Genomic DNA, 23606 nt, shown 5'->3' on the forward strand with positions numbered 1-23606 from the left:
TGGTGTAACTTCTCTCTCCTCATCCTTTACACTCGTGCGGCTTCACCGGGGGCAGTTTAACTTCTCCCTCCTCTTCCTTTACACTCGCAGCGGCTTCACCAGCGGTGATTTAACTTCTCTCTCCTCTTCCTTTACACTTGCGACGGCTTCACCCATGACAGTTTAACTTTTCTCTGCTCTTCCTTTACACTCATGGCGGCTTCACCCCCAACAATTTAACTTCTTTCTCCTCTTCCACCTGCAACGGTTTAACTTCTCTCTCCTCTTCCTTTACACTCGCGGCGGCTTCACCTGTGGCGGTTTAACTTCTCTCTCCTCTTCCTTTACACTCACGGTGGCTTCACCAGTGGCGGTTTAACTTCTCCCTCCTCTTCCTCTAGCTTTCCACTGCCAAGCACATCTTTCTAGTCGGGAAATGTTTCTGTCCTTACATCATTCCCCCTTTAAAAAGGATTTTGTCCTCGAAATCATATCGTTGTTAATAAAAGAGGTGGGGTTACTTATCCCTGATCTCTTCTTCCCGCTTCCAAGTTTGATTCTTCTCGTGAATGATATTGCCATAATTCTCATACTAGAGGAATCTCCTTATTTCACAACACTTGCACTCTTCTATCTAGTATCTCAACTGGCTGCTCAATGAAAGTCAAGTCTTCTTTAATTGAAATTTGCTCATAATTCAGAACATGTGATGGGGCAGGCTAATACTTTCTCAAAAGAGATAAAAGAAAGACATTATGGACGTTCGCTAACTTGGTGGTAGGGCAAGTCGGCATGCCACATTTCCAACTCTTTCTAGAATCTCGAAAGGTCTAATATATCATGGGCTTCACTTTCCTTTCTTACCGAATCACATAACACCCATAGTTGACAACACCTTTAAGAAAACCCGATTTCTCATTTCAAACACGAGATCTGTTCTCCGATTATCGGCGTAACTCTTATGTTGACTCTGAGTTGTTATGAGCCTTACTCGAATCAAAGCAATCTTTTCAGAGGTCACTTGAACAATTTCTGGCCCCAATAATGTTCTTTCATCGATTTTGTCCCAACAAATCGGTGACTTATACTTCCTTTAATAAAGGGCCTCGAAAGGCTCCATCTGAATACTAGCTTAGAAGCTGTTGTTATAGGCAAATTCTATCAAAGGAAAATGATCATCCCAACTTTCTTTAAAGTCAATGATACAAGCCCTTAGCATATCTTCTAGAGTTTGAATGGTTCCCTCTGACTGCCCATCGATCTGGTGGTGCAAGGCAGTGCTAAGGGTAATTCTTGTCCCCATGGCTGATTGTAGACTAGCCCAAAATCTAGAGGTGAATCTAGTATCCCTGTCGGACACAATACTGACTGGTGTTCCATGTAACCTTACTATCTCCTTGATGTACAACTGGGCCAGTTTGTTTAAGGTAAAGGTAGTGCGGATTGGCAATAAGTGGACAGTTTTGGTCAGTCTGTCCACAACGACCCGGATACTATCATGCGCAGAGCTTGTTTTACGCAACCCCAAGACAAAGTCCATAGCTATGTGCTCCCATTTCCATTCTGCACAGGTAGGGGTTGTAGCAACCTAGTAGGTCTCTGATGCTCAGCTTTCACTTGTTGGCATGTCAAACACTTAGAAACAATTAGAGTTACATCCCTTTTCATGCCAATCCACTAGAAAGTTCTCTGTAGGTCTTGGTACATTTTATTGCTATAGCATAACGAGAGCAGTGAGCTTCCCCTAAGATAGCCCTCTTTATATCGTCATCATCTGGTATGCAAACTCGATCTCTGAACCTTAACAAATCATCATTGTCTAAGAAGAAGCCGTCTCTTTTTCTCATCTTTATTTCTTCCCAATTTCTCATGAGTCAGGGATCTTTCTTTTGTGCTAATCGGATTTGTTGAAAAAGCTAGGGCTCCATTCTCATACACACTAGCATGATTATTCCATTACCAAGGGGTGGTGTTGGGTGCCATCCTGTTGAATCCTCTAACATTTTCATCTCTTGGACCATTAAGTGAGCCACTATTAGAACATGCTTCCTACTCAACGCATCTGCTACTACATTTGTTTTGCCCGAGTGGTAGTTAATAATATAATCATAATCGCTCAATAAGTCCACCCATCTCCTTTGCCTCATGTTTAACTCTTTTTGGGAAAACAGTTACTTGAGGCTCTTATGATTTGTAAATACCTTGAACTGGACCCCATAGAGGTAGTTCCTCCAAATTTTTTAAGGCAAAAATTAGAGCCGCAAGTTCTAAATCATGGGTTGGGTAATTTTGTTTTTAACTATCTGGAGGCATAAGCAATGACCTTCCCTCATTGCATAAGTACACATCCGAGCACTTTATAAAAGGCATTGGTGTAGATCGTAAAGTCCTCATTTCCTTTAGGTAACGTTAATATTGGGGCTATGGTTAATCTCTTTTTTAGTTCTAGGAAGCTTTGCTCACAATTTTCTGACCCTAGAAACTTTTCATTTTTCTGGGTTAGACGAGTAAGAGGTAGCGCTAATTTCAAGAATCTTTTTACAAAGCTCCTATAGTATCTTGCTAATCCTAGAAAGCTACGAATTTCAGTAACATTTGTCAGTCTCTCCCACTTGAGTATGACTTCAATCTTAGAATGCCATCTTTAGAAATAATGTGCCCTAAGAAGGCTATACTGGGAAGCCAAAACTCACTCTTGCTTAACTTAGCATATAGTCTTTCTGACTTTAGAGTTTGCAAGACTATTCTCAGATGTTGCTCATGCAGTTCTCGACTTTTCGAATATACCAAAATATCATCAATGAAGACCACAATAAAATCATCCAGGAAGGGTCTGAACACTCTATTCATCAAATCCATGAACACAATGGGGGTATTAGTTAAACCAAACGGCATTAAAAGAAACTCATAGTGATTGTATCGGGTTATAAAAGCGGTCTTTGGAATGTCTCCCTCCTTGACTCGCAGTTGGTGATATCCCGATCGAAGATTAATCTTCGAGAACACTTGGGCCCCCTGAAGCTGGTCGAAAAGGTCATCAATTCTAGGCAGGAGATATTTATTCTTCACGGTTACTTGATTGAACTGCCTATAGTCAATACAAAGCCTCAAGGACCCATCCTTCTTCTTCACAAATAAGACTGGTGCACCCTAGGGTGACACTCTGGGTTGGATAAACCCCTTACCCAACAATTCTTGTAATTGCTCTTTCAGCTCTGCCGGGGCCATTCTATAAGGGGCTTTAGAGATGGGAACAATATCAGGAACCACATCTATTTCAAACTCAATCTCCCTTGCTGGAGGTAAGGATGACAATTCTTTGGGAAAGACCTTGGGGTATTCTCTTACTATTGGTATTCCTTCTAGCTGGGATTGGACATCCTGATTCTCCACCACATAAGATAAGTATCCCTCACTTCCTTTAGCCAGAAGGCGAGAGGCCCGAAGGGTAGAAATAAAATCTAGAGGGGGAGCGTACCTAGTACCCTCAAAGTGCAGCTCAGGTTGATTAGGGTGTCTAAAGGTTACTGTCTTATCATGACAGTTGACAGTATGTATGGATAGCCAATCCATTTTCAGAATAACATCAAAATCTTGAATATCTAAGAGTATCAAGTCTATAGGCAAGTCACACCCTTCAAAAGCTAGAAGAGATGAAAAGAAGGACAGAGAAGAGAAGAGAAGTGAAGTGAGAAGAAGGTAGAAAGAGAAGAAAAGGAATGAAAGAGGGTGAAGGTTAATTTGGCTCTCGCTAAACATTCCAAAAGGGAGAAGGGACGAAAAGGAGAGCTGAAGAGAAGAGAGAGAGACGAGAGAAGAAGAAGGTAGAAAGAAAAGAAAAAGAATGAAAAAGGGTGAAGGTCAGCTTGGCTCTCACTAAACCTTCCAAAAGAGAGAAGAGACAAAAAGGAGAGAAGAAGCGAAGAGAAGTGAGAAGAGAGAGAAGAGAAAGAGAAGAGAACTGAGAAGGAAAGGGGAGAAAGAGAGAAGAGGGGAGAAGAGAGGAGAGAGAGAGAGAGAGAGAGAGAAAAGAGAAGAAAAGGGGAGAAAGAGATAGGAGGAGATGAAAGAGAGAAGAAAAGCAGGCACGACAGGTTGACTGTTGTGCCAGGGAGAAGAGATAAGAGGGTGAAGAGAAGAGAGAGAATAAATGTAGTATATGGAAGGTTGACCCTGCCGTGTCAGACAGAGAAGAGAGAGACGAAATGTCATGCATGGTGGGTTGACCCTACCGTGTCAGACCGGGAAGAGAAAGAAGAGGGAGGAGAGAGAAGATATAGAGGAAAAGTCGTATACAATGGGTTGACCATGCCATTCTAGACAGAGAAGGAGAGAGAGAAAAGAGGTTGTGCATGGCAGGATGACCATACCGTGCCAGACAGAGAAGAGAGAGAAGAGAAGCAATGAGAAAAGTCAGGCACGGTGGGTGACCTTATTGTGCCAGACAGAAGAGAGAGAAAAGAGATGCATGGACGATGGCTTATGCTGCCGTCCATGAGAGTGACGTGAAAGAAAGAAAGAGAAGAGAGAAAAGAGATGTCGTGCACGGCAAGTGACCATGTCGTGCAGGACAGAGGAGAGAGAAGAGAAGCAGTGAGAAAAGTCAGGCATGGCGGGTGACCCTGTCGTGCCAGACAGAAAAGAGAATGAAGAGAGCAGTGAGAAGAGTCAGGCACGACGAGTGACGCTACCGTGCTAGAGATAAGAGAGAGAAGAGAGACATGGGAAAGAAGCAAAGAGAAAGGAAAGAAGAAGAGAGAGAAAGGAAAGAAGAAGACAGAAAGGAAAGAGGAAGAGAAGGAAAAAGGAAAGAAGAGAAAAGGAAAAAGGAAAGGAGAGAGAAGGAAGAGAGACAAAGAAAGAAGAGAGAAAAAAGAAGAGAGAGAAAGAATCGAAAAAGAGAGAAGAGAGAAAAAAGAGAGAAGAGAGAAACTAGAGAGAGAAAGTAGAGAGGAGAGAGAAAGTTACCTTTATGGTCGAATGGTACCTACCTAAATCTTCTCTCTCCTCTCTCTCTTAAAAAAGTGAAACGTGACCCAAAAGCTTAAGCAAAATGCCCAATTTATTTTATTGATCAAGAGGGGATCCTTACATGAGCACATCACATGCTTATATAGAAAATTAATTCAAACATGGGTGAATGCCCAATTCCTAACCTAATTGTTGAAAATATAGTAATTAAATGAATTAAATAAAATTAAGAATTAGGGGCAAAATGATGATTTTGCCACTTACCACAAATCTTGAAATTTCAATTAGATCTCTATCATGGCCATGAAACCCTTGCGATCTTCCGGGATATGTTCGGCGTCCTTTCGGTGTCCATCTGACCAAAAGATTATTACTTTCTTGATCGACTCTGGGAGACCGTCGTTTTGATACCCATTTCTAGTCATGGATCGAGCTTTTAGGTCATGATCACGAGGTGTGAAAATCATGAGAAACGTGCCATCTTTGATTCAAGATCATGCCCATTTCTCGTTCTTTTTCTACGATTTCTTTGCTGAATATTGACGAGCGAGTTATCATGAGCTTTGGCAACAAATGTGGCTTGATTTGGTACATAAACGATCGTTTTCCAAATTAAGTATATTGGCCAGAATGTGGTTTTCGTTGGTTGAAAAGTGCAGCAACTTCGTCCTCATTGTGCGATGAATCCAACCATCGATCATGTACAAAGTTTAGCTCAGATGAAGCCTTTGACCTCGTGCTCGTAATGGGTCTGGTTTTGAGCCGATCCGATATGCGAGCGTTATGATGTGTCCACTTGATCGAGGAGGCCCGCTCCTATTGAAAATTCTAGAACTTCTCTTCGAATCGCAATCTTGTCTCTAGTTTTTCTCTCGGCTCGGGCCATGACATGGGTCGTGCTACATATCGAAACTCTCATGTCGATGAGAAGAACATGCTCTCAAAATTTGAGCTTGATCTAACTTGAGATGAGAGAAAGATATAGCCTTCCAAAGTTCAGACCGAAACCCAAAAACACAGCTTCCATTAATGGAAACTGGTTTACTGAGGGTGCACGGTAATAGTGTATGACCTACCTGTTTTGGGTAATTTGGCCATAACATGGTTCAAAAGCATCTGATCAAGTTGAAACTTGGTCTGTTGGGGTTTTCGAATGTTCCAGCTCTAATCGTGGTTGTCTTACTATCGTTTGACACTCCGGTAATTTGGTTGTAGTTATAAGGTCCATTTTCAGCACGCTAGAGGCCATTTTTCCAAAATTGTTTCTGCATCTATATTATCTTAAACTCATCGGATTGTGATAAAAATTGGCAGGTGTTCTTAGGAAACCCTTAGCTACATTCTTGGGCCATTTTGAGACTGTCGAAAATTTCACTTTTGCATCATGGCTTATTGTCCTACGGCTTCCATAGATCATAGGCATTTTGATACCTGTGGACTTAGGTTGTGAACTACTCTCTCCTTATTCGCATCAGGGATACAAGTGTTTAAAAATACCCTAAAACAACTTGCCCCACTAAATGTTGTGTTTCGAGATAAGCAAGAAGGATAACATTTAGAATCAAAACTGGTCCTTCGACCTTAAAAAAAAACCTTTCTGACCACCTGATCAACATGACCGCTGAAGGGGTACTCATGCGAAGCGGCTTCACAGAGCGGTGAAAAGGTGCTCTAACGTCTGGGGGCCTTGTTTGAGGGCTTGTAGACCCAAACGTGGAGACTTTTGTGGGGAGAAGAGACGTTGATGGATGTGGTCAAAGTCCTCACCCTTGTTGGATGTTTGAGGGATGATTTTAAAGTCTGCACCCTATTGGATGTATTGGCGGCGTTGCTTGCTGCTACACTAGTTTTGCTTTGACAAGCAGGGTACCTGTCATGACTCCGCCCCCTGACCCCTGCAGGAGGGCGACAAAGTGCGGGATCGCGACCGGAGGTCGCGAACGTCACGCATGTGGGAGTGGATGAATGCATAAAAAAGCGGAATCAAGAGCAAAACATGAAAGAAAACAAAAATAAGTCCATACAACATATGAGTATCAATCCAAAAGAACAACCATCCATTCATTCAATATTAAAAGTCCTTACAATTCTTCCAAGGCACTACTGGCCCAAACTACACATAATAAAGTACACATCATGTTGCTGAAACCACCAAAGCAAACTATGAAGGTCTTCAGAAGACGGCTTTACAAACTTCTTAATTTCGAACTTCAACCCCCAAACTGCCACCCACCTTTAGCATAGATGCCACCACCCTTCACTCTACAATTATGTAAATGAAAAGGTATGAGCTAACAGCCTAGAAAGAAGATCTACACCATTGCATTCCAACTATTATAAAAGTGACAAATAATAGGCATTGCACATCCATTCACATGGTAAACATGATTCTCAACACTCTAACAGTAACACGATAAAGGCAGTTCAATAAACAATACATAAGTCATAATCATCTTACTTAAAGTAGAACAGAAAGAACACTAGATCATATGTACAAAACTAGTAAGGCCCTACTCCCGAAGTAGAAGCCTCATTGCTCAGGCTAAGTCAATCCTGTTGCTTGAAACCTCTACCCTCATTCCGGAGGGAGGACAATGACAAGTGGGTGACACACTTCGTAATGCCCTCACACACGCACACATCCCCAGTGTGCTTTAGGGTTTTCGATAGGCAGTAGCCTTACAAGAACAACCCTTTCCTTATGCCCTTCTGGGGAGAGAGCGTTACACTACTATGGGTGACCCAATGCATAGTGCTTATAGAAATCTGAGGGGGATGACCCACCCAATTGTTCACATCTTGAGTCTCGTCCTATCATGGGGAGTCATGGGAAGCTCATAGCTGTCGGCACCATCATTCACACAGTAGGTGCCCTTCCCATCAGGCAGCTACTAGCACCATCATTCATACAGTAGGTACCCCTTCTCATATTACATAAGCAGCATGATACCATCATGCACACAGTAGGTATCCATTCACATATTACATAAGCAGCATGATACCATCATTCACATAGTAGGTATCAATTAACATATTACATAAGCAGCATGATACCATCATTCACACAGTAGGTATCCATTCACATATTACATAAGCAGCATGATACCATCACTCACACATAGGTATCCATTCACATATCACATAAGCAGCATGATACCATCATTCACACAGTAGGTATTCATTCACATATTACATAAGCAGCATGATACCATCATTCACGTAGTAGGTATCCATTCACATATCACATAAGCAGCATGATACCATCATTCACATAGTAGGTATCCATTCACATATTACATAAGCAGCATGATACCATCATTCACACAATAGGTATCCATTCACATATCACATAAGCAGCATGATACCATCATTCCCACAGTCGGTATCCACCCATTCACATATCACATAAACAACATGATACCATCATTCTAACGATGTCAGTATCTTATCGTGATAGCAACAATATCACCTTTGATACGGGCATAACACATTTAAGCAATATCATAATGACATTACCATAGTAATAATGACATGATTCCAGTTAAGCCTTATAGCTCGATTCCCTACCATCAAGGGCAATGACATGCGCTCACTTCGTAGCTTTTAGACCGTTTATAGTTTAAAGGTTATTCCAAAACAAATTTTATACTAAACACACCAATCTTCAAATGGGATTGGTTTGAAGACAAGTGGAGCCCATTTGACCTTTTAAAGGTTCAAAGAGGTGAGGGTTAACTAGCTGCACCTTGCTGTGTACAGGGGACAGCGACATACCCTTCTTAATATCACTATAACTCTCAAACCGTGAGGCAAATTGTGACAATTTCAAAATAAAAGTTTGATCTGAGACATATATATTTCTAACAAAGCTAGTTTGAAAGCATTTGGATTCCATTTTTTGGTTCAAAAATTTGTACCAAACAAGGTGATAGTTCTGGAGTTTTTATCAATACTGCCCAGAGTGACATACCTTCATAAAATGATATATAACTTTCAATCTAAGAAGAATTTCAAAATAGTTTCTACATGAAAGTTTTAGCCCATTAAATATTTTTCAAATTTCTGTGGTTTGGCCGAAAATGAACTCCATTTGGTTAGTTAAAATCTGTGACCACAGTGGTATTAGTGAAAATCTAGGAAAACAGTTAATAATGATATACCTTCTCATATAGATACATAACTTCATTTTTGTAAAGAATTTCAGCAATATCCAAAAACAAATATTTTACTAGACTCATATATCTTCCTAATGGGAGTGGTCTTAAGTCAATCGGACCCCATTTGGTAGTCCAAAAGCCTCTTACAAGAACACACATATTTCTGGAATTTCACAGTGGCATATAACATATTTCAAGAACACATTCCATGGCCTTCATTTCATGATGAGAAACATGATAGCAACCATTCTTTCACAATGTACACACAAAACATGCATTTCTCACTTAATCTAAAAATCATACATCCAGTCTTAGCATCCACTTTCATTATAGAACAAAAACCCCCAAATTTCAGTGAAAAAGGTGTAAGGATTTTCTACATCACATACACTTTCCTTGCTCATTTCACATGCATAAATTCCCACGCATCCTTACGACTACCATGCAATGAAGATGGATCCACTTACCTGAATAACAATGGGGCCCTCTCCACTCCTCTTTTCACAGCTCTCACCCGCCCAACAATGGCTGCCCACCAAAAGCCATTCTTCCAACCTTTGTGTCATAGAGAGAGAAAGAGATGAAATAAGAATGAGTAGCGTGGGTGAGAGAAGAGGCTTAAGTACTCTTGGGTTTGAGGTGGCTGGTCAAGTGTCACCAAGAGGCTCAAAATATGGACAAGTGGCTCTTAAATCAGCATGCATCTAACAAGTGGCACTCACAACTCATGCATGCCAGAGACTAGTTGGCGTTGGCCCTCTACAAAGGCGGTGTTGCTTATCTACACAACCAGCGCTGGGCTCTCTACTCAGCTGGCGCTGGTCTCCACACAGCCTGCGTTGGGCTTTACACAGCCGGCGCTGAGCTCTCTACTCAGTCGGCGTTGATCTCTACATAGCCGGGGTTGGGCTCTACACAGCCAACGTTGGGCTCTCTACTCAGCCGGCGCTGCACACAACCCAGTTGGTGCTGCTGTGACGACCCTAACTCAGCGTCGGTTGAGTTGTGGGCAGCGCCGGTTGAGTTATGGGCAGCGCCGGTTGAGTTGTTGTGGGCAGCGCTGATTGAGTTGTTGTGGGCAGTGCTGGTTGTGGCCAGCGCCGGTTGAGTTGTGGCCATCGTTGGTTGAGTTCTTGCAGGCAGTGCCGGTTCATGCCGGTTGAGTTGTGGTGGGCAGCTCTAGTTGAGTTTCTAACGTGCATGTGTTGATGATGCCACTTGTTGAATGCATGTCGTTTGAGTGCCACTTGTCCAGTTTTTGAAGTCTAGTGGCACCACGTGGGCAACCACCCCACCCTTATGAGTATTTAAGCCTCTTCTCTCACCCACGCCACTCATTCTTACTTCATCTCTCTCTCTCTAAAACTCAAGATGTGAAGAAGTAACTGTTGGAGGGCAGCCATTGTTGGGTGGGTGAGTGCTATGAGAAGAGGATTGGAGAAGGCACCATTATTATTTAGGTAAGGGGATCCATCACCATTGCATGGTAGCCATAAGGATTCATGGGAATTCATGCATGTGAAATAAGCAAGGAAAGTGTATGTGATGTAGAAAAATCCTTACGCCTTTTTCACTGAAATTTGGGGGCTCTGTTCTATAATGAAAGTGGATGCTAAGAATGACCTTAGATTATGTGAGAAATGCATGCTATGTGCAGACATTGTGTGTGAATGGTTGTTATCATGTTCCTCACCATGAAATGAAGGTCATGGAATGTATTCTTGAGACAAGTTATATGCAACTATGAATTTCTAGGAATAGGTGTCTTCTTGAAAGATGATTTTGAACTCTCAAATGGGGTTTGATTGACCTCAAACTACCACCGTTGGGAAGATATGCGAATCTAGTAAAATGTTTGTTTTTTCCTATTGCTGAAATTCTTTACAAAAATGAAGTTATGTTTCAAAATGAGAAGGTATATCATTATCGATTGTTTTCTTGGATTTTCACAAATACCACTGTGGTCACTGATTTTAACTAACCAAATGAAGTGAATTTTTTACCAAACCAAAGCCAGTTGAAAGACCTTTGAAAGGGATAAAACTTGCAAGAAGAAACTATTTTGAAATTATTTTTATATTGAAAGTTATACTTCATTTTATGAAGGTATGTCACTGTGGACACTGTTGATAAAAATTCAGAACTATCATCTTGTTTGGCAGGAATCTTTGGACCACCAAACAAAACCCAAATGCTTTCCAACCAGCTTTGTTAGAAAGATATATGTTTTGGCTTAAACTTTAATTTCGGAACCATCACAAGTTGCTTTATGGTTTGAAAGTATAGTGATATGAAGAAGGGTACATCGTTGTCCACTGTACACAACAGGGTGCAACTAGTTAACTTTCACCTCTTTGGACCTTTAAGAGGCTAAACGGGCGCCAATTGTCTTAAAATTAATTCCATTTGAATGATATGAGTGTTTAGTAAAAAATTGGTTTTGGAATCATCTTCAAACTCTAAACGATCTAAATGTTACGATCCTCACGGTGAGCACATGTCATTGCCTGTGATGGCAAGAAATCAAGTTGTAAGTCTTAACTAGAATATTGTCATCATTACTATGGTACTATCATTATGATATTACTTAAATGTGATATGCCACTATGTAATGCGATATTACTGCTATAATGATGAAAGGTTGAGATCGCCATAATGTGACATCATGTTGCTATTGTGATATGTGAATGGATACCTACTAGGTGAATGATGATCTCATGCTATTTATGTGAATAGACACCTACTGTGTCAATGATGGTATCGTGTTGTTTATGTGAATGGATACCTATTATGTGAATGATGGTATCATGTTGTTATTATGATATGTGAATGGATACCTGCTGTGCGAATGATGGTATCGTGATATTTATGTGAATGGATACTTACTGTGTGAATGATGGTATCATGTTGTTTATGTGAATGGATACCTACTGTGTGAATGATGGCATCAGACTATATGAATGGGCACCTATTATGTGAATGATGGTACTGGCTGCTGCTTGTTGGGAAGGGTACCTACTTGTGAATGATGGTACCGACAGTTACGATCTTCCCTTGACTCCCCATGATAGGACGAGACTCAAGATGTGAGTAGTTGGGAGGGTCGTGCCCCCCAGATCTATGTGGGCACTACGCATTAGGTCACCTAATGGTAGTGTAACGTTCTCTCGCCATAAGGGCATAAGGAGAAAGTTGTGTCTTGCAAGGCCTCTGCCTATCGAAACCCCAAAGAACACTAGGGATGTGTGTGTGTGTGTAAGGGCATTATGAAGTGGGTCATCCACTTGTCATTGTCCTCCCTCTTGAATGAGGGTAAAAGTCCCAAGCTCAGGATTGGCTTACCCTGATAAATGTGGCTTCTACTTCGGGAGTAGGGCCTTACTAATTTTGTAACTATGATTTGTGATCCTTAGTGTTTTGCTTTAATTAAAGTGTTTATAGCCTATGTATTGTTTATTGAACTACTTTTATCATATTACTGTTAGAGTGTTGAGAAGCATGTTGAGAGACTTTCCTTGATACCTTGTGAATATATGTGCATTCCATATTGTTATCACTGTTATGTTAGCTGAAATGCAATGGTGTTGATCTGCTTACTAGGCTTTTAGCTTATCCCACCTCATTTACGTTACTGTAGAATGAAGGGTGGTAGCATCTGTGCTAAAGGTGGGTGGCAGTTTGAGGGCTTGAAGCCCGAAATTAAGAAGTTGAAGAGCCGTCTTTCGAAGACTTTCACAGTATGTTTTGGTGTTTTCAGCAACATGATGTATACTTCATCTTGTGTATTTTGGGCCAGTAGTTCCTTGAAGAAATTGTAAATACTTTTAATCTTGAACGAATGAGATGACTGTACCCTTTGAATTGATATTTGTTTGATGAGTGGATTTATTCTAGTTTTCTTGCATGGTTTGCTCTCGATTCTGTGTTTTTATGCCTTGAGCCACTCCCACTTGAGAGACGTTCACGACCTACGGTTGCGATCCCGTGCTCTATCGCTCTCTAGCAGGGGTCAGGGAGTGGGGTCGTGACAATTATGGTATCAGAGTAGCCAGGATAGGATTCTTGGCCTAAAGAGTATTAGGAGTGTTTGTAGGATAGTTCTTTGATAGGTAGTAACTGAGTGTTTATGCTTTAAGTTGGAGATGCCAAGGACTCGTACCACCCACACGAGTTCAAGTGATGGGAACACCGAGGGCTTAGGTGAACTCATCAGAGGTTTGGGGACCGTGACCCAAGCAATGAGAGACATTGTACTTGCCCCACCTACCCCTGCCTTTGATGTGAGTGATAATAATATGATAGAAAGGTTCAGTAGGATCACACCTCCAAACTTTGTAAGGCATGGGGGAGTAGAAAAGGCTGAGAGATGGAGAAGGCAGATAAAAAAGATCTTTGAGGTTCTAAATTGCACCGATGAGCAAAACGTTAGGCTGGGTACTTTTATGCTCGAAGGAGAAGCTTAGCACTGGTGGAGCTCAATAAAACAGTCACGGGAAGGGTCAGGAGTTGTGACTACTTGTGAGAATTTTCTAGAAGTCTTTTATATGAAATACTTCCCCGACTCAGTAAGAGAAAGGAAAGAGGTGGAATTCATAGAGCTGCAACAAGGGAATATTTCTGTTGAGCAATATGTAGTGAAGTTTGCTGAACTCTCTAGATGTGTGTGCATATTATCAGTTCTAAGGCGTGAAAGGCCAGTAAATTTGAGAGAGGCCTTCGACCTGATATAAGGAGAAGGATTATCGCAGCAAACCTCATGACCTTTGCTCCACTAGTGGATATGGCCCTAAAGATGGAGAGAGATGATGACGAATTTCAGGTGAGAAGAGATGGAAGGTTGGGTGTCACCCAGTCAGGGAGCTTTAAGAAGAAGGCACGACCCCCTCCAAAGAGAGAGTGGAAGGGGAGAAGCAATCAAGTTGGTATCAGGATCCGGGGGGTTGTCCCAAATGATGTAAGGGGCAATCGATGCCCAGTCTACCCTCGCTATGGATTGGGAAACCATACGGCGGCAGAATGCTTCATAAAGACCAAGACCTTCTTCCGGTGCGGAAAATTGGGCCATTTAATGAAAGACTGCCCCGTCAAGGGATCAGAGGACCGATCGAGGGCTCAAGGGCGGGTGTTCGCCTTGACCGAGTAAGAGGCTAAGGCATCAACCTATGTGATTCGAGGTATGTTTTCTGTATGTGGAATTGAGGCAAAAGTTTTAATTGATCCTGGATCATCCCATTCATTTGTTGCACCACACTTTGTATGTCACTTGAATGTTAAGCCTGCATAACTTGTTTGGACTCTGTTAGTATTTATGCCTATGGGAGAATCAATAAAAACTAATGTAATGTATAAACAATGTGGGATTGTGATTGAAGGGCATTTACGGCCTATAGATTTGGTCCTGTTAGATATTCAAGACTTTGATGTTATTTTGGGTATGGATTGGTTGTCTACCCACCATGCTACAGTGAACTGTTTTGATAAGATTGTAACTTTTAGAAGCCCGGGTCAACCTGAGCTATATTTTAAGGGCATTAAGAATGTTTCTCCCTTGCATATCATCTCAGCCCTTCAGGCCTCTCGCCTATTGGCCAAAAGATGGTATTGGATATTTGGCTTATGTAGTAGGAAACCGGGGTGTTCAGTCTAAATTAAAAGAGATACCGGTGGTGATAGAATATCCAGAGGTCTTCCCTGAAGATTTAACTTATCTGCCCCTAGCTAAAGAGATTGAATTTGAAATAGAGGTGGCCCCTGGTACTACTCCTATTTTGAAGCCCCATATAGGATGGCCCCAGCTGAGCTAAAAGGGTTAAAAGAGTATTTATATGAATTATTGGATAAGGGGTTCATTCGACCTAATGTGTCACCATGGGGCGCACCAGTTTTATTTGTGAAGAAGAAAGATGGGCCTTTGAGATTATGCATTGATTATAGACAGTTGAATCAGGTTAGAGTAAATAATAAATACCCATTGCCCAGAATTGATGATTTATTTGATCAACTGCTAGGGGACCAAATATTTTCTAAGATTGACCTTCGGTCTGAATATCATCAATTGCGTGTTAAGGAAGAGGATATCGCCAAGACTACATTCAGAACTCGTTATCACCAATACGTGTTCTTAGTCATGCCTTTTGGGTTAACAAATGCACCGGCTGTGTTTATGGATTTGATGAACAGAGTTTTTAGACCCTATCTGGATGATTTTGTGGTGGTCTATATAGATGATATTTTGGTGTATTCCAAGAATCAGACAGATCATGAGCAACATTTAAGAGTGGTCCTCCAGACTCTAAGGACAGAGAAATTGTATGCTAAGCTCAATAAGAGTGAGTTTTGGCTCCCAAGTGTGGCATTCCCCTGACACATTATTTCCAAAGAAGGGGATCCTTATAAGATTGAGGTTGTGCGTAAATGGGAAAGACCAATATATGTATCTGAAGCTTACAGTTTCTTAGGACTGACGGGGTATTACAGGCCTTTTGTAGAGGGGTTCTCGAAGAAAGCATTTCCCTTAACCCGCCTAACCCAAAAGGAAGTTAAGTTTGTGTGGTTTGATAATTGCGAAAGAAGTTTTCAGGAACTTCAAAAAAAAGTAAAATCAGACCCGGTACTGACTTTTCTTGAGGGGAATGAAGATTTTGTGGTTTTTACTGATGCCTTGCACAAAGGGGTTGGGTGTGTACTGATGCAAAGGGGAAATGTTATTGCCTATGCCTCCAGACTGTTAAAGCTTTACGAGCAGAACTATCCCACTCATGATTTAGAATTGGCCGCTATGGTTTTTGCCCTAAAAATTTGGAGACATTATCTGTATGGGACTCAATTTAAGGTGTTCACTGACCATAAGAGCCTCAAGTACTTGTTTTCTCAGAAAGAATTGAATATGAGACAAAGAAGATGGATGGACTTGCTCAATGATTATGATTGTACCGTCAATTATCACCTGGGTAAGACCAATGTTGTGGCAGATGCCTTAAGTAGGAAGCTCGTGGTGTCTATGGCTCACATGATGGTTCGAGAAATGAAGCTACTAAAAGATGTAGTAGAATGGCACCCAACTCTGCCCCTTTATGATAGGAATGGAATAATTTCATGTGTGAGAATAGAACCCCATCTCTTTCAGCAAATCCAAGTAGCACAAAAAGAGGATCCTTAGTTCATGAAAATTTTTGAGGAAATAAAGTCGAAAGGTAATGAGGATTTTTCTCTAGGGAGTAATGAGGTTTAAAGGTCGAGTTTGTGTCCCAAACGATCAGTAAATAAAAGGGTAATAAAAGGGTAATAAAAGGGTTATTTTAGAAGAGGCACATCACACCCGTTACAGTGCATCCTGGGAGTACGAAAATGCATCAGGACCTAAAAAGAGTCTTTTGGTAGAATAACATGAAGAAAGAAGTAGCACAATTTGTTTCCAAGTGCTTGACCTGTCAACAAGTGAAGGCCGACCATCAGAAACTTGCTGGGTAGTTACAACCCTTACCTGTGCCAGAATGGAAGTGGGAGCAGCTAACGATGGATTTTGTGACTGGCCTGCCTAGATCAAGTTTGGGGCATGATAGTATTTGGGTCATTGTGGACTGACTCACTAAAGCCGCTCATTTCTTGTCGGTCCGTACTACTTATATCATGGATAAGTTGGCCCAACTATATATCAAGGAGATAGTAAGGCTGCATGAGGTACCTGTTAGTATTGTGTTCGATAGAGACTCCAGATTTACTTCAAGGTTTTGGAATAGCCTGCAGTTGGCCATGGGGAACAAACTCACTTTTAGTACTCAGACTGATGGACAATCGGAAAGGACTATTCAGACCCTAGAAGATATGTTGAGGGCCTGTATTACAGATTTTAAGGGAAACTGGGATGATCATCTGGCTATGATAAAATTTGCTTATAACAACAGTTTCTAGGCCAGTATCCAGATGGCACCTTTTAAGGCATTCTATGGGAAGAAGTGCAGATCGCCTATATGTTGGGATGAAGTCGGTGATAGAAGGCTGTTAGGGCCAGAGATTGTTCAAATGACCTCAAAAAAGATCGCTTTGATTTGGGAGAGACTTCGCACAGCTCGAAGTCCGCAGAAGAGTTATACCAACAATCGGAGAAGGGACCTTGAATTTGTAGTGGGTGATCGGGTCTTTTTGAAGATATCACCAACTAAGTGCATAATGAGATTTGGTAAGAAGGGAAAAGTGAGTCCACGGTTCATTGGACCCTTTGAGATTTTAGAAAAGTTTGGAGTCATGGCATATCGATTGGCGCTACCGCCCGAGTTGGCTAATGTCAATAATGTGTTTCATGTCTCGTTATTGAGAAAGTATCAGCCCAATCCGTCCCACGTTTTAAGGTATGAGCCAATCTCGATTAGGGAAGATTTGACTTATGTAGAGCAACCAACCGAAATTCTGGACATAAGGGTCCAAGTTTTTTGCAATAAAGAGATTCCTATAGTCTGGGTTTTATGGCAGTATCATTCAAGGGAAGAATCAACGTGGGAGCGAGAAGATGAAATCTGAGCCTTGTACCCCCATTTATTTGATTGACGATTTTAAGGACAAAACCTTTTTTTAGGGGGGGGATGATGTGATGACCCAAACACAGCGATGGTTGAGTTGTGGCCAACTCCAGTTGAGTTGTTGTGGCCAGCGCCGGTTGAGTTGTGGTCAGCGCCGAATGAGTTGTTGTGGGCAGCGCAGGTTGAGTTGTTGTGGGGAGCGTCGGTTGAGTTACGGCCAGCACCGACTGAGTTGTGGCCAACACCAGTTGAGTTGTGGCCAGCACCGGTTGAGTTGTGGCCAGCACCGGTTGACTTGTTGTGGGAAGTGTCGGTTGAGTTGTGGCCAGCGCCGATTGAGTTATGGTGGGAAGCGCCAGTTGAGTTTCTGACGTGCATGTGTTGATGATGCCACTTGTCAAATGCATGTTGTTTGAGTGCCACTTGTCTGATTTTTGAAGTCTTTTGACACCACGTGGGCAGCCACCCCACCCTCTTCTCTCACCCACGCCACTCATTCTTACTTCATCTCTCTCTCTCTAAAACTCAAGGTGTGAAGAAGTGACTGTTGGAGGGCAGCCATTATTGGGCGGGTGAGAGCTATGAGAAGAGGATTGGAGAAGGCACCGTTGTTATTTAGGTAAGTGGATCCATCACCATTGCATGGTATTCGTAAGGATTCGTGGGAATTTATGCATGTGAAATAAGAAAGGAAAGTGTATGTGATGTAGAAAAATCCTTCACCTTTTTCACTGAAATTTGTGGGTTTTGTTCTATAATGAAAGTGGATGCTAAGACTGAATATATGATTCTTAGATTATGTGAGAAATGCATGTTATGTGTGTACATTGTCAGTGAATGGTTGTTATCATGTTCCTCACCATGAAATGAAGGTCAAGGAATGTATTCTTGAGACATGTTATATGGCACTATGAAATTCCAGGAATAGGTGTGTTCTTGAAAGAGGCTTTGAAACTGCCAAATAAGGTCCGATTGACCTCAAACCATCGCCATTGGGAAGATATTCGAGTCTAGTAAAAATTTTTGTTTTGTCCATTGCTGAAATTCTTTACAAAAATGAAGTTATGTTTTAAAATGAGAAGGTATATCATTATCGACTGTGTTCCTAGATTTTCACTAATACCATTGTGGTCACTAATTATAACTAACCAAACGAAGTGTATTTTTGGCCAAACTATAGCCATTTGAAAGATCTTTGAAAGGGCTAAAACTTTCAAGAAGAAATTATTTTGAAATTATTTTTAGATTAAAAGTTATACTTCATTTTATGAAGGTATGTCACTGTGGAAAGTGTTGATAAAAATTTAGAACTATCACCTTGTTTGGCATGAATCTTTGGACCACCAAACGGAACCCAAATGCTTTCCAACCTGCTTTGTTAGAAATATATATGTTTTGGTTTAAAATTTGATTTTGGAATAGTCATAAGTTTCTTTACGATTTGAAAGTATAGTGATATGAAGTAGGGTACATCGTTGTCCGCTGTACACAGCAGGGTGCAGCTAAATTAACCCTCATCTCTTTGTACCTTCAAGAGGCCAAACAAGGTCCAATTGTCTTCAAACTAATTCCATTTGAAGAATATGAGTGTTTAGTACAAAATTGGTTTTGGAATCATCTTCAAAATCTAAATGGTCTAAACGTTACGACCCTCACGGTGAGCTCATGTCATTCCCTCTGATGGCAGGAAATCGAGCTGTAAGGTTTAACTGGAATAATGCCATCATTACTATGGTGCTTTCATTATGATATTACTTAAATATGATATGCCACCATCTAATGCGATATTGCTGCTATCATGATGAAAGATAGAGATCGGCATAATGTGATGTCATGTTGTTATTATGATATGTGAATGGATACCTACTGTATAAATGATGGTATCATGTTGTTATGTGAATGGATACCTACTGTATGAATGATGGTATCATGTTGTTTATGTGAATGGACACCTACTGTGTGAATGATGGTATCATATTGTTATTGTGATATGTGAATGGATACCTACTGTGTGAATGATGGTATCATGTTGTTTATGTGAATGGATACCTACTGTGTGAAAGATGGTATCATGCAGTTTATGTGAATGGATACCTACTGTGTGAATGATGGTATCATGTTATATAAATGGGCACCTACCATGTGAGTGATAGTGCTAGCAGCTGCCTGTTGGGAAGTGTACCTACTGTGTGAATGATGGTACTAGCAGTTGCGGTCTTCCCTTGAGTCCTCATGATAGGACGGGACTCAGGATGTGAGTAGTTAGGAGGGTCGTGCCCCCCAGATCTATGTGGGCCCTATGCATTTGGTCCCCTAATGGTAGTGTAACGCACTTTCGCTAGAAGGGCATAAGGAAAGAGTTGTCTCTTGCAAGGCCTCTACCTATCGAAACCCCAAAGCATGATGGGGATGTGTGCGTGTGTAAGGACATTACCAAGTGGGTCATCCACTTGTCATTGTCCTCCCTCCTGAATAAGGGTAGAAGTCTCAAGCTCAGGATTGGCTTAGTCTGATCAATGTTGCTTCTAATTCGAGAGTAGGGCCTTACTAGTTTTGTAATTATGATATGTTATCCGTACTGTTTTGCTGTAAGTAAAGTGGTTATGGCTTATGCATTGTTTATTGAACTGCTTTTATCATATTACTGTTAGAGTGTTGAGAAGCATGTTGAGAGACTTCCCTTGATACCGTGTGAATATATGTGCATTGCATATTGTTATCACTGTTATGCTAGTTGAAATGCAATAGTTTTGATCTGCTTACTGGGCTTTTAGCTCATCCCACCTCATTTATGTAACTGTAGAGTGAAGGGTGGTGGCATCTATGCTACAGGTGGCTGGCTGTTTGAAGGCTTGTAGCCTGAAATTAAGAAGTTGAGGAGCCATCTTTCGAAGACTTTTACAGTATGTTTTGGTGGTTTCAGCAACATGATGTATACTTCATCTTGTGTATTTTGGGCCAGTAGTGCCTTGAAGAAATTGTAAATACTTTTAATCTTGAACGAATGAGATGACTGTACCCTTTGAATCGATATTTGTTTGATGAGTAGATTTATTCTAGTTTTCTTTCATGGTTTGCTCTCGATTCTGTGTTTTATACGTTGAGCCACTCCCACTTGAGTGACGCTCACAACCTCCAGTCGCGATCCCGTGCTTTGTCGCCCTCCGGCAAGGGTCAGGGAGTGGGGTTGTGATAGCTGTACACCATCCATCCGAGAAAAGTTTTGGTCATCACATCATCCCCCCCTTAAAAAGATTTTATCCTCAAAATCGTTAATCGAATAAATGGGGGTACTTGGCCTGGATTTCATCTTCTCACTCCCACGTTGACTCTTCCTTAGAATGATATTGTCATAAGACCCGGACTAGAGGAATCTCTTTATTGTGCAATATCTGAATTCTTCGATCAAGTATTTCAATAGGCTGTTCTATATAAGTTAAATCCTCCTTGATAGGGATTTGCTCATACTTCAAAACGTGGGTCTTATCGGGCTGATACCTTTTCAATAACGACACATGAAACACAATATGGATATTGGCTAACTCGAGCGGTAGGGCCAATCGATATGCCACATCTCCAATTCTTTCTAAAATCTCAAAGGGTCTAATAAATCATGGATCCAATTTCCCCTTCTTGTCAAATCTCATTATACTCTTAGTGGGTGATACTTTCAGGACAACCTGATCACCCATTTCAAATTCAAGGTTCCTTCTTTGATTGTCGGCATAACTCTTCTGCCGGTTCTGGGCTGTCTTGAGCCATTCTCGAATTAAGGCAATCTTTTCTGCGGTCACTTGAAAAATATCTGGCTCTTAAAGTTTTCTTTCACCAATCTCGTCCCAACATATAGGTGAACTGCATTTCCTCCCACACAATGCCTCAAAAGGTCTCATCTGGATACTGGCTTGGAAACTATTGTTATAAGCAAATTCTATCAAATGCAGATGTTCATCCCAGTTTCCCTTGAAATCTGTAACTGTAACAATCCTAAAATTAAAAAAAAAAAAAAAAAAAAGGGAGAAAAGATGCTTTTAAATAGGTGATGGTCTGTTTGAGTATGATGGTCCTTGGGGACCATCACTATTTTCAAAACTTTTGCTTTGGATTAACTTTTGCTTTGCCTTTACTTTTTTTTTTCCTTTGCCCGCTTTTGCCTCCTGCTGCTTGCAGCTGGCAGCGTCCTTTAGCGGACGTGGTTTTCGTACGATAAAAGTATGCTTTTAACGCGACACCTCGGGTATGAGGTAGAGCGTAAGAAAATAATATAATAATACGTTATAAGAATTTAAATAGGGGATGTGAGCACTCCCACCCTAAAACAAAACTTTGAGATCTCTCTCTGGTCGAAACACAGTGAACTTCTCTCTCGAACCGAAAATTTTTATCGGAAGCTCCCTCTCAAATAATTGTGGGTAAGTGACATCGTCTTTCTGAAAAATAGTCTATTTTTAATAAATAGTGATATTTCCGTCTAGGATCTTTATTTTATCAGTTTTATGTGTAAGTGACCTCATTGTCTCGAAAAATAATCCATTCTTTTTAAAAATAAAATGAAATAATTATTTCTGCTTATTATCATGAATTTTAGGCGCGATAAATTTTATGCGCACGTGACCTCATTATCTTGAAAAATAATCTTTTTAATAAAAATTGTGATATTTTATCTATGTTAGAAATTTTGAATGCTGTAAATTAGAAAAATAAATTTATTTATTTTTCTTGTCTATTGTTAGAAATAAATGTGATATTTCTGCTTTTAGTAAAATTGTGATATTTCTTTCTACTGTTTTGAATATTTAGACATTGTAAAAGTCATGTGCAAATGACTGCCTTATTATTTAAAAATTGACATTTTTGCAATTGATTATAGTATTGTTGTGAAATGTTTATTTGTGAATTGATATTCCATAAATTGTGATAATTCCGTATTCTTGAATTTTTATAAGAGTTTTTCTATACATATTAAATTGGCAATTATGCTAGAATGCCTTTACAAACTGCTACCTTTCTAAATTTGAGCCCAAAATATTTGATTGGTTATTTTTGAAATATTATAGAGAGTGACTGTTATTAATGATTTAAGTGAAATTCATATTAATGGTTTCAGTGATATGTTGAGTACATGATATTGCTGCTTTCGAATGTTTAAAGAGATTTAGAAATAATTTAAGTATGCAAGTGGACTCATCCGGTTCGCCGGTGAGGTATAAGTGGACCTATCCGGGACGCCGGTAGGGATTAAGTGGACTCATCCGGTACGCCGGTGAGGTATAAGTGGACCTGCAGGGATTAAGTGGACCTATCTGGGACGCCGATAGGGATTAAGTGGACCTATCAGGACGCTGATGGGGTATATAGGTGACCTACTTGGGACGCCAGTAGGGTATTTTGTGAAATCCTTTGAATTATGTACTGTCGTTAAAAGTGTTATAAGCATTTCAATTACACGGATTATACTTAATTATGCATTTATTGAAAGTGAAACTGTTGATGCATTTCTGTTAATAAATCTCATTTTGGAAAATATTGATATCTTTCAATCATGATTATTTTTAGGATTATGATGATCACTTACTGAGTAGCCAAACTCATCAAACTATGGTAAACATTTTTCAGGATAACTACGGATTCATTTTGAGTGCTAGTCAAGATCAACCTTGAAAGATATTGTTGTTGTGCTAGCTTTCTTTATTTATTATGTAAGACCTGGCCACTGTAAATTTGTCCTATCACTAGATGTATATATGTTTTGTCCGTCACATCTCAGGAATAACAGTATTGTAAATTCTTGGGGTGTGACAGTAACACTGGCCCTCAAGATATTTTTTAGGGTTTGAATAGTCCTTTCCAACTGTCCATCTGTATGAGGATGGAAAGTTGTGCTAAAAGTGAGTTTGGTTCCCATAGTTGACTTGGTATAAGTAGTACGGACCGGCAAGAAATGAGGGGCTTTGGAGAGTGGGTCCACAATGACCCAAATACT

General features: G+C 40.6%; 1 protein-coding gene across 1 annotated transcript in view; it reads left to right on the forward strand.

Moving 5' to 3' along the window:
* The window catches only part of LOC110008319 (uncharacterized), a 75102-nt gene extending 54448 nt beyond the window's left edge, over positions 1 to 20654 (forward strand). Inside the window, exon 7 of the transcript XR_016044931.1 lies at positions 20427 to 20654. The gene's annotated coding sequence lies outside the window, so the exon portion shown is untranslated. The remainder of the gene's footprint in view (positions 1 to 20426) is intronic.
* Positions 20655 to 23606: the final 2952 nt, after the last annotated feature.

Source organism: Amborella trichopoda, chromosome 11 (genome assembly GCF_054954075.1).
Source record: "Amborella trichopoda isolate Santa Cruz 75 chromosome 11, AtrichopodaSantaCruz75HAP2 v2.0, whole genome shotgun sequence".
Taxonomy (NCBI): Eukaryota; Viridiplantae; Streptophyta; class Magnoliopsida; order Amborellales; family Amborellaceae; genus Amborella; species Amborella trichopoda.